We start from the raw sequence: 12038 nt of genomic DNA on the forward strand, positions 1-12038 counted from the left end.
AATCCCCAGGTTTGAGTACAGTACAGTAATTCTGTATTAACCTTTGTGTGCTGGATAGACCCAAGCCTGGGGCAAAAGTAAATGGGGGTGAGAACATCAAGTGCTCAAAAGTGAGAGAACAGGGATATACAGGAGTCTTTTCACAAAATGTTTCCATCTTAATTTTGATTTGACTTGTTAGTACAGGGGTAGGCAACCTATGGCACACTTGCCAAAGGCGGCACGTGAGCTGATTTTCAGTGGCACTCACACTGCCCGGGTCCTGGCCACCCGTCCAGGGGGACCTGCATTTTAATTTAATTTAAAATGAAACTTCTTAAACATTTAAAAAACCTTATTTACTTTACATACAACAATAGTTTAGTTATATATTATAGACTTATAGAAAGAGAACTTCTACCAATGTTAAAATGTATGACTGGCATGCAAAACCTTAAATCAGAGTGAATAAATGAAGACTCGGCACACCACTTCTGAAAGGTTGCCGACCCCTGTGTTAATATATTTTTTCTATATGATCCCAGGGATGATTTTTCTGATCATTTTAAGACTGTCCAAAGCATTGCTTTATATATTTAAAGTTTTGCTTGTGGTTAATGAAACGGGGTGTGATGATGGAACAAGAAATTTACTTCCTGACCTATAGTGGAGCAGGGTGAGCCTGTTTGCCAGCATGCAATATTTATTTTTTTTCAGGCCAAGGTGACAGAAAGGGTTATATTCCAGAACTGCACGCGAATCATTGAGAAATCCTAGAAGTACATATTCCACTGGGCGAGAGAACAATTTCCTGTAGCAAAAAGAAAATTCTTTTAGAAAGTTTCAGCTGTTTGAAACATTCAGCATTTGTTGAAATACTTTGAAGATTTGTCAAAAACACAGAACACTATGGTTCCCAGCTTTTAATCCTACTGTATTTGCTGGGGGACGGACGGACCGGGAAATATATTCTCTGGGGCAAGTAGCTCCCTAAAACAAATCACATTATAATCCTTCCTTTTAAAAATAAGTAAATAAACCAACCTTAACGGGAAGACACATTATATAACCTAGGAGTTTTGCAAAGTATGACATACACAGAGCGGCATTTCACAGCGAGGTTTTGCTTCACAAATCAGTGCAGCAGACCTTCCCCTCCCCTCTTTTCTACAAATAAGTAATAAATACTAGGCACAGAAAGTCAAATAAAAATTTGTGAGAAGGCAAGGGCAGCAAGGATCACGATACTGCCAGTCAGAACTCCTCAATAATCAAGGGTGGAAGAGAGGAAGGAGCTGCTTCCCGGCTAAAACTCTAAACTACAACTTCTATGAGAGGAGCAGGAGGGAGGAGTTGAATTAAAGGGACTCATTGGGAGCCTCCTCTACTTACAGTATGAGGAAGTGACGCTTTTAGTGAGCCCCAGAGAGAAAGGAGCAAAGTTTTGTTTGTTGTTTCCTCTTCGTCCCCCCTTCTCGGAGTAGCAGACCTGGGAACAGAGCTAGTGCCTTTAGCTTCCAAGGTGAGCAAACAAATTCTACTCCCCACCCTCTTTCCTGCAGCTTCATTTTTGGTGTTAATTTATTTCCGTGTCAGTGGTATTGTGTTTTTGTTTTGTTTAAATCAGTGGGTTGGTCTGTGGTTATTTGGTGCAAGATGAGACGAAAAGAACTAGAGAGGGAGATCTGCTATTAAGTTTCCGTTTGTATGGCCTTGACATCCCCCCCCACTCCATCTCACCATTGCCAAATGACAGGAGCAGCTGACTTCGCCCTTCGGGGGCCCAGGGGCAAGCGGCTGTAGTTTAGCAGAAGTGCAGTGACACCAGTTCCTTTCTTGATGAGAAACACAGCTTTGGTTTCTTCTGTTTGAAAACAGTAAAGATTGAACTCCTTTAAAATACATTTAAAACGAAGGCCCTGCAAAGCCATTCTCTTTTGTTTTTTTGGATTTTATTGTTGTTTTTGCCAAAGCCACATCAAGGCTCTAAATATGGGTTTGCAACTCTGCCCCCCCGCCCCCTCCCCCCCCCACACACTTAAGAAGCAGTCTCTTGCGTGTTTGTTTTTTTTTTCTCCTGTTAAAATTTCCATCCGATCCGTATCGGGATTTCAGTGCAAGATTTTTGAATGTTCCATGTTTTATTAGCCTTTGCAATGTGTAAAGTGAGGGGAAAGTGTTGTCTTTAAGCCTCCTGTGCATGTAGGAAGGAAGCTGCATTATTTTTTTAAAGTACTAAATTAAACAGAAGGGAGCTCTTGCTTTGCAACGTTCATAAATATCACTGAGATTTAATCAGTTTTGGATTTTTTTTTAACTTGTTTTTGACAATCTTGCATTCTAAGTTGTACAATTCTTCATCTGACTGTAACTGCAAAGGACTGATATTTTGCAGTTTACTAGTAAAAGCTGACAATACACCCACGCACATATGCGAATGTCTTATATAATACAAGCCCTTTATTCTAATACATTTTAAACAAAGTTTTATTTTTGCTTTATAAAGCCTTGCAAGGTTGCAAACCTACAGGATTTTTTTTCCACACTGCATTTTGTAGACTTATTTCACATTTGTTCTAAATCAAACAGTTGAAAATTTTATAATATGATAATAACTTGATTAAATCCAGGTTTGCTGGTTTGTAAGTAGTGCAGAAGTTCTCTGCATCAAAGCAGTGAGCAAACAGCAAAGGGAGGGGAAACCAGAGAAGAAATATCCTAATGCAGAGACTGAGATTAGTTGTTTAGAGGATGATATTACAGTTCATAGCAGCCATGGCTTTATGAGTGTATAATTACAATGTGATTGCATAGGAAGGCATTGTTGGAACTAATGTGCATACACAGGCTATTGTGCAAGACTTCAGTATGGAACAAAAAGTAGATTTGCATTGCAAATAGTAAAAAGAAAATGTAGCCCTTACTAAACGTCTAAGTTCCTTTTTGCCTTTTGACCTCAAGTCATGATGATCCCTCCCTGACATATTACCAAACACCTGAAAGTTAAAGAGAGGAGAGGAAAATGAAGTTGTTTGCATTGCCCCACCTAAAAAGAAATGGGAGAAGGGAAGTATTGCACAGGAAACTGGTGCCACTACAGGAGTCCTAGATTTGATGTACTGCACAGAAAATACCTATAACAATGTCTGAACTTGTAAAAGATTTTGAAAGCTTATTGAATCTGTGGACTTGCAGTCTGACAATTCAGCGGATACTAAGCAGTCAGTTTTGCTAGCAGTTTGGTGGATTTTGTGTAGACTTCTGCTGTACAATTGTGACTCTAGTCAGAGCCTTGTCTCTTGTCTACTGGGTGAGGAAAAACAAGTGCATTAAAATTAAAAAGTGGTTGCAATTCAGCTATCCTGTTTTTTGGTAGAGTGAGAGTCAAAAGAGGTAGTTTGCATGTTCTGTCACAAGAAGTAAAAGGTTCAGAAGAGGAGTGGTAACAGAGACCTGATGTTCCCAACTCTGGTGATTTTATTGTGAATCTGGCAATATTCAGTGGTGTTCTTTTAAAAAACAGATCCAGGAATCTTTTGATAACAGAGAATCTGTTTGCATTATTATTATTATTGTTGTTGTTTTATTTTATTTTATTTTATTTTATTATATATATAAAAATAATTCTAGCCCTCCCTGGAGGCATACAAGCTTGAAAACATGACCTAAGTATACCCTAAAAGCCACAAAAACCAAGAGGCAAATAACCCACTCCCCAAATTTATTATTTAAAAAAAATCTCATGATTTTAAAGATATTTAATGATTTTTGGAGGGGCCCAAATCATATTTTTTTAAATATTTGGATTAGGCAATACTGGCAGAGCAATGGGTAGTTTGATCCATACAGCAAACCTACCAATTCTTTGGAAAATCAGAACTTAAGAGGAACATTGATTTTTCAATAACAAATTTTGAACCTCTTTTTTCTGTAGGTAGTGTTGGCTCCTACTTAGAGCAAGGAATTGGGAACTAGGATTTCTGGGTTCTATTCCTGAGTGCCACTGACTTGCTGTATGACCTTAGGCAAGTCTCTTTGACTAAGATTTTGAAAACTGGTGTGTAATTTTGGGTGTGTAAGTTCATAAGTGCTCAACTTGAGACACCGTAGAGCAGGGGTAGGCAACCTATGACACGCGTGCCAAAGGCAGCACGCGAGCTAATTTTCAGTGGCACTCACATTGCCTGGATCCTGGCCACCGGTCTGGAGTGCTCTGCATTTTAATTTAATTTTAAATGAAGCTTCTTAAACATTTTTAAAAACCTTATTTACTTTACATACAACAATAATTTAGTTATATATTATAGGCTTATAGAAAGAGACCTTCTAAAAACATTAAAATATATTACTGGCATGCAAAACCTTAAATTAGCGTGAATAAACGAAGACTTGGCACACCACTTCTGAAAGGTTGCCGACCCCTGCTGTAGAGCTTTTCAGAAGTGCTGGGCAGTGATTTCATTTGAAGTTGTGGGTGCTTGCCACTTATGAAAATCAGGTCCAAAGTGGCTCAAGCACTGAGAAATTGGAGCACCCAAGATCAGAGGCCACTTCTGGAGAAATTTGGCCTTAAACTCTACTTCAATTTCCTCAGATATGAAATGGGGATAAATACTGTCCTACTCTGTGGATGCTGTCAGGCTTACTTTTTCATAGAATCATAGAACTTAAGATCAGAAGGGACCATTATGATCATCTAGTCTGACCTCCCGCAAGATGCAGGCCACAAAAGCTGACCCACCCACTCCTGAAATAATTCTCTCCCTTGACTCAGCTGTTGAAGTCCCCAAATCCTGATTTAAAGACTTCAAGTAGCAGATAATCCTCCAGCAAGCGACCCCTGCCCCATGCTGCGGAGGAAGGCGAAAAACCTCCAGGGCCACTGCCAATCTACCCTGGAGGAAAATTCCTTCCCGACCCCAAATATGGCGATCAGCTGAACCCCGAGCATGCGGGCAAGACTCTCCAGCCAGACACTCAGGAAAAAGACTTTTTTGCTTATAAAGTGCTTTGAGATCCCCCTGGTAAAAGGAACTATAGAAGTGAGAAGTGTTATTTCATAATAATGTCTTGGAAGCTTAGGGTAGATTTCAGCTCTACCAGAAATGTAATTCCTTTGATGTGCATATACACATCAGTTTATTACTGTAGGTTTTCCCTATCATCGGGCAAATAGTGCATATACAATTATTCTTAGTTCTCTTGAACAAAGAGCACTGAGTTTGTTTTAAGCAGAAATTTACTTGAGCTTTGCAAATAACGTATAAACCACAATATGTAGGTCGAATGGTAGACCCACTGACCTTGCCAGTGTTCCTTCAGTGAACCACCTGTAAATTAAAATAAAATAAAATAAATAAGGTATTTTAATCAGTGCATGATTGAACCGTTATGTACTTGTGCATTTCTCTTCATCCTGCTCCTCCTAGGGTGACCAGACAGCAAGTGTGAAAAATCGGGACAGGAGGTGGGGGGTAATAGGAGCCTATATAAGAAAAAGACACCAAAATTGGGACTGTCCCTATAAAATCGGGACATCTGGTCACCTTAGCTCCTCCTGTCTGACTTATTTAGTGAAACTCATAATCACGTGTTCTGACATCAAAATTATTTCCAGAAAGAAAGACAAAAAATCCTCAGAAATGCTTCTTTCTTGTGCTGTAATGCAGAAAGATCAGCTCTCACTGAAATCTTTTGTTTTCTTACAACTCATATGAAAGAAGTCTTAGGCCATGTTCCTGCAAATCCTTACACAGATAAATAGCTTTATTCCCATGAATAATCTCATGATATTCAATGAGATGACTCATAGGCATATAGTTACATGCAGAAGAGTGTGCAATATTGAGGGGTTAGACCCTGATCCTTCAGAGACTTAACTATATGCTTTACTTTACACACCGGAGTTGTCCATTGGAGCCAGTGGGACTCCTCACATGCATATAGTTACATGCAGAAGAGTGTGCAATATTGAGGGGTTAGACCCTGATCCTTCAGAGACTTAACTATATGCTTTACTTTACACACCTGAGTTGTCCATTGGAGCCAGTGGGACTCCTCACATGCATAAAGTTAAGCATGTGCATAAATCTTTGCAGAATCAGGGACTAGATTTTAATACATATGAAAACAGTAGGCTTTTTGAACCATTCTATTCAAATCAGTATCAAGGATACAATTGTCTATTCAGCTTTTCTAGGATGGTTCAAGAAACCTCTAGAAAGATTATGCTTTTTTCATTAAACTTTATTGGACTTTATGATGAATAGAGCCCTACCAAATTCACGGCCATGTGTCATGAACCAGGAAATCTGGTCTCCTGCTGTGAAATCTGGTCTTTTGTGTGCTTTTACCCTATACTATACTGATTTCACAGGGCAGACCAGCGTTTCTTAAATTGTGGGTCCTGACCCAAAAGGGAGTTGCAGGGGTGGTTGCAAGATTATTTTAGGGGGATCGGGGTATTGCTACCCTTACTTCTGCACTGCCTTCAGAGCTGGGCAGCCGGAGAGTGGCAGCTGTTATCTGGGTGCCCAGCTGTGAAGGCAGCACCTGCCAGCAGCAGTGCAGAAGTAAGAGTGGCAATATCATACCCTGCCACCCTTACTTCTGCGCTGCTGCCTTCAGAGCTGGGCGGCCCGAGAGTGTCGGCTCCTGACTGAGGGCCCAGCTCTGCAGGCAGCAGCGCAGAAATAAGGAGAGCAATACCATACTATGCCATCTTTACTTCTGTGCTGCTGCTGATGGTGGCTCTGCCTTCAGAGCTGGGATCCTGGCCAGCAGCTGCTGCTCTCCAGCTACCCAGCTCTGAAGGCAGTCCCACCACCACCACCAGCAGCGCAGAAGAAAGGGTAGCAGTACCGCAACCCCCTCTGCAATAACCTTGTGACCCCCCGACAACTCCTTTTTGGGTCAGGACCTAAGTTCGCTCTAAGCTGTGCGGCCGCGCAGCTGCCTATTAAGCCCCGCGCAGGAGCTTAGTGCTGTGGCTGGGAGAGATGCCTTTCCCCCAGCACGGACCTGCTGCAGCTGGGGGGAGGCCCCTCCCCCTGCTGGACCCAGCACAGACCTGCTGTGGTTGGGGGGGAGGTGCCCCTCCCCCTAGGCCAGGTGCTGCTGCGGGGGGGAGAGAGATGAGGGGAGTCCTCTCTCTCTCTGCCGTAGCTCCCAGGCAGCCTGCACCCCAAACCCTTCATCCCTGACCCCACCCCATAACCTGCACCCCCAGCTGGAGCTCTCACCTCCCTGTACCCCAACCCTCTGCCTCAGCCCTGAGCCCCTAATCCCTGGCCCCACCCCTCACACACACACACACACCCCCGCACTCCAATCCTGTGCCCCAGGCCTGAGCCCCCTCCCGCACTCTGAACCACTCAGCCCCACCCCCACCACATTAATTTTGGTATGTGCACCAGTATGGAGATGATGTGTGTATTGGTGCACATAACAAAATTCATTCCGCACATGCATGGGAAAAATTTGAAGGAACATTGGTCAGGACCTCTACAATTATAACATCATGAAATTTTAGATTAAAATACCTGAAATAATGAAATTTATGATTTTTAAAATCCTGTGACCATGAAATTGACCAAAATGGACCATGAATTTGGTAAGGCCTTAATTATGAAGATATTGGAGGGGTGGGGGGGAATATACAGCCAACTCTCCCAGAGTTCATTACCTGAAGTTCTCCTCATCCCCCAGGGAAAAAAATTGTGTTTGAACTACATTGCTTGCTTTTTTTTTTTTTTTTTTTTTTTACTTCTAATAGACATTTGTTCTATTGTTTCACCCAGCTGATCAAATAAAAAAATGGTTGGAGTAAAATGATTTCTGGCTAGGGTAAACTTTGACATAATTTTTATATCTTATTTCCTTTCATTTTGTTTGCAATTTTTAACGGATATTTTTGCTGCTATATTTATTCAAAAACGTGTTGATTCTATTAAATTAAAATGCAAAGGACTCTTCATTTTGCCTTAACATCACAAATTTTCCCAGTAATATGAAAAAAAGAAACCCAAATCACTTCAACCGTGAATTCACCTCTCCTCATAGCTGTGAAGAAAAGATAAGTTTTGCAACACATGCCTGGAAGATTAACAAATTCTGGCACTGGCAGATCAAGGGCGAGGAGCAAGTTCCAAAACAGAGACTTCTCACAGAGAACACATCTCCAGCACTTCTTTTCTATTTGCAGCAAGGGACCACCTTCTTCAGCACCTCCACTGATCAGAATTGTGGCAATATGGCAAAGGGAGATTGTCTGCTGCAGAGGTTTTGGTTATGTTCTGCGTCATGTGCATAGGTCATGCTATGTAGTACGTGTGAGACCCCTGCTGAGAGATGGTTCCTTTGCTAATCCATTGACAGCTATACAGTTGAACACCAACACTTTGAATTCCATGTGGAAGTTCACTGGCAGCCTGTGCATCTCCTGGAGCACTGATAGAGTGTGTTTCCATCCATGACACTGCTTAATAAGCAGACCACGGCATTCTCCTTAGCTTCTGTTTGTGAATGGTTCCAAGCTGTAGCCCTTTCTAGAGTACATTGCACCAATCTAATCTTGAGGTGGAAAAAGTGTGGATAATCCTAGCAAGATCAGAGAGAAAAGGTTCTCACCAGGAGAAATGAAGAAAGTGCTTTTGATTATAGCCACTACCTGGACATCCAGGAGCAGCCTAAGATCTAATAAAACACCTAAGTTGCACATCTCTAATACAGACAGTGGTCACATAGTTAGGGATGCTGAGATAAATTCTGCTAACTCTTCTGACTGCTTTTCCCCAACGTGCCAGCATTCTCAGTCTTGTCTAGATTAAATTGTGACCACCTGCCTCTCTTCCACACTCAGATAGACAATGGTTTATTTTATTTATTCTATACTACATAAAATGTACTGACACACTTTGGAATTTACATATCTTTTGATCACCATTGAATCTGACAAGCAGTCATATGTACTAATAAATTACACTACTACCTGTTGTTGCTTTGACAGCTAGTGTTTAGCATGAAATTAGACTTGTAATTTTTTTTTTAATAGTATGAAGTTAAAATAAAGACTGGGAGAACCCAGATAAGTTTAGAACTTGTCAAAATAAGCTATTTTGACAGACACATAAAAAAGCACGGGAGGACTCCTGGGTTCTATTCCTAGCTTTGTCACTGTCTTGCTGTGCATTCAGTGTTTGAATACAAAGAGAGAGAGCCAAGACAGTGCAACATTCAGGTTTCATTCCTCCTCTACATATGCTGGCCTCTCATAAAGTACTTCCTGAAAGTGTAATTCTCTAGTTCCTTGACATTACCCTATACATAATCATACTACAGCTGCTCCCATGGGGAAGCTATCTGGCACAACACTTTTTTGTCACCTTTATTTCAGAAAGAAAAACTGAACATGTATACTATAACTCATTAACATATTTAATGTATCATACTCCCTTAAAGTCTCCCTTATATATAAAAACTTAATATCAACATATTTTTGCAAAAAGAACAGGCGTACTTGTGGCACCTTAGAGACTAACAAATTTATTTGTGAAAGCTTATGCTCAAATAAATTTGTTAGTCTCTAAGGTGCCACAAGTACGCCTGTTCTTTTTGCGGATGCAGACTAACACGGCTACTACTCAGTCTAAAAATGTTAGATTTCAAACTCTTCACTTGCTTGGGAACTAATCTCTGGATCTGGCAGGTTTGGGGTTTTTTTTTTTTTTTTTTTTTTTGCTTTAATATTTGTACATAGTCTTTTGTATAACTTCTAGGCAGGTTGGTGATGGAGCAAGTATAACTTGTTTCTTCTCGTGATGTGGTGTGTTGAGAATCTTTTCCAATATCTATTAATCACTTGTGAGCCTGTGTTCCTGATGATCAAGTCACAGAGCAGTGTATATTTCTCTATTCTCCACATCTATGTCTTGTGTTCATAGTGAGTGAATGTATTTTAGTTTCAGTTAAATATATGTCTATCCCCTGTTGTCATATGAATGAGGATTTCTCTATTCAGTACATCTTGCCTGCTTCCAATTGCATAATGTGGCCCAAGGAAATAATTGGATTTTGGCAGGATCTCCTGTTGTGATTTTTGGAAGGTCTTTAGCTTGTCAATCATAGCAGGTTTTGGCCTTTGCAAGTCTCTCTTCCTTTTCGTCTGTTACTCCTTCCACCACTGCCAAGTATAGTAATGCTGGGGCTATGGACAGCAAGGTACGCATGTCTCAACATCAAACATTGCAATGGGCTGCTATTAAGGCCTTCTGTGTGAGTTTTTCTTAATTCAATAATAATTTGCCATATATTTTCTTTGCTTTTTGCAGCTTTCTTTAGTAGAATCTTAGCAATTTTTAACAGCCAGTTCAGGTTTCTCATTTGACTGACTATTGTATGGTGATGATGTGATATGATGGAATTCCCATTCCCAGTTAAATTGCAGGAATTTGCTGTTGGGATACCATGCTGCTGAAATGCTTCACTGCTTTGTCTGTGATGGCCTCTATGGTAGTGTCTGACAGTTCATCGGTTTTAGAGGTCTGAATAGTAGTCTACAGTAATGAGGTAGTTGGTGGTGAAAAGGTCATACTTTGCACCAAGGTCAGTTGGGGATGTTGTCTATTTTTCTTTTATTTTAATGCTTTCCCTTTGCTACTTGGTGAATTATCTCTTGCTGGCTTCATTTACTCTCTGTTTTGATGTGAGCTTGTTCACTAGCTTTGCATATGTTTATAGCTTTTGGTAGAGTTAGTGTGGGATCTCTTAGCATTCTCATTTGAGCTTCTGCATCTTTCATCTCTATTACTAAGTTACCATTAATTAGTTAATCTTTTAAATTTGATAATCACAGAAGTTGGCCATTTTGCACAGTCGGGCAATATACTGATTTATTGTTTCTCCATTTTTTTTCATCACAGTTGTTGGAAATAGGGCCGGTTCCAGGGGTTTGGCCACCCCAAGCAGCCAAAAAAAAAAAAAAAAAAGCTGCGATTGCGATCTGCGGCAATTCAGCGGGAGGTCCTTCACTCCAAGCGGGAATGAGGGACCCTCTGCCGAATTGCCGCCGAATACATGAAAGTGCTGCCCCTCTCCGGAGTTGCCGCCCCAAGCACCTGCTTCATAAGCTGGTGCCTGGAGCCGGCTCTGGTTGGAAAGATACCTTTTGTATATGACATTTTGTGGGTTGAAAATGCTTTTGGAGCGATTCTAGGTTTTTACATTTGGTTGTGTTCTAATGCAAAATAAAACTGAAAAATTTCTAAATTCTCCGCAAAAGGGGATGGAACTGCAGCTCTGGGGCAGTCTGCCTGGTGGGCTGTGGCAAAGCCAGAGAACCTGAAAGTCTGGTCTGTTGATTAGGGAAGCTGGGAGGAGAACAAGTAGATTTTGAACCCTGACTGGGTTCTGTTGGAACTTTGTCAAAATCAGTGGCCGCAATTTAAACCAACTGGCAAATTCTGACAAAAAAACTGTCCGAATTTTTTCCAAACCAGTTCTAGACGTTACCTCCTATATGTAATCAGTCATAACACTGTGATCTTGTGCAAGACACACAATCTTTCTGTGCCTCAGGTTCTTCACAGGGTAGTTGTGAAACGTGACTAATTCTTGTAAAGGGCTTTGAGATGCTTGGATGAAAGATGCTAAGAAATTAAATGTACTGTTCTTAGGACTGGCACTTTTATTGTTCTTAGACTGTGAAATCCTTGAAGTAGAAATGATCCTTTCTGAGTGTTTGGCAAGTACATTGCTAGGGCCATACCAAATTCATGGTCCATTTTGGTCAATTTCACAGACATAGGATTTTTAAAATTGCAAATTTCATGATTTCAGCTGTTTCAATGTGAAATTTCATGGTGTTGTAATTGTTGGGGTCCTGATCCCTACAATTTTAGGGGGGTTGCAGTATTGCTACCCTTACTTCTGTGCTGCTGCTGGTGGTGGTGCTGCCTTCAGAGCTCAGCAGCTGGAGAGAGGCAGCTCCTGGCCGGGAGCCCAGCTCTGAAGGAAGGGCTGTCACCAGCAGCAGCACAGAAGTAAGGATGGCATGGTATGAT

General features: G+C 41.1%; 1 protein-coding gene across 6 annotated transcripts in view; it reads left to right on the plus strand.

The window, feature by feature from the left end:
- The first annotated feature begins 1204 nt into the window (after positions 1-1204).
- The window catches only part of MIDEAS (mitotic deacetylase associated SANT domain protein), an 87983-nt gene continuing 77149 nt past the window's right edge, over positions 1205-12038 (plus strand). For all 6 annotated transcript variants that reach the window (XM_039533208.1, XM_039533209.1, XM_039533212.1 and 3 more), the window contains exon 1: positions 1205-1501. The gene's annotated coding sequence lies outside the window, so the exon portion shown is untranslated. The remainder of the gene's footprint in view (positions 1502-12038) is intronic.

This window comes from Mauremys reevesii, linkage group 4, assembly GCF_016161935.1.
Source record: "Mauremys reevesii isolate NIE-2019 linkage group 4, ASM1616193v1, whole genome shotgun sequence".
NCBI classification, from domain to species: domain Eukaryota; kingdom Metazoa; phylum Chordata; order Testudines; family Geoemydidae; genus Mauremys; species Mauremys reevesii.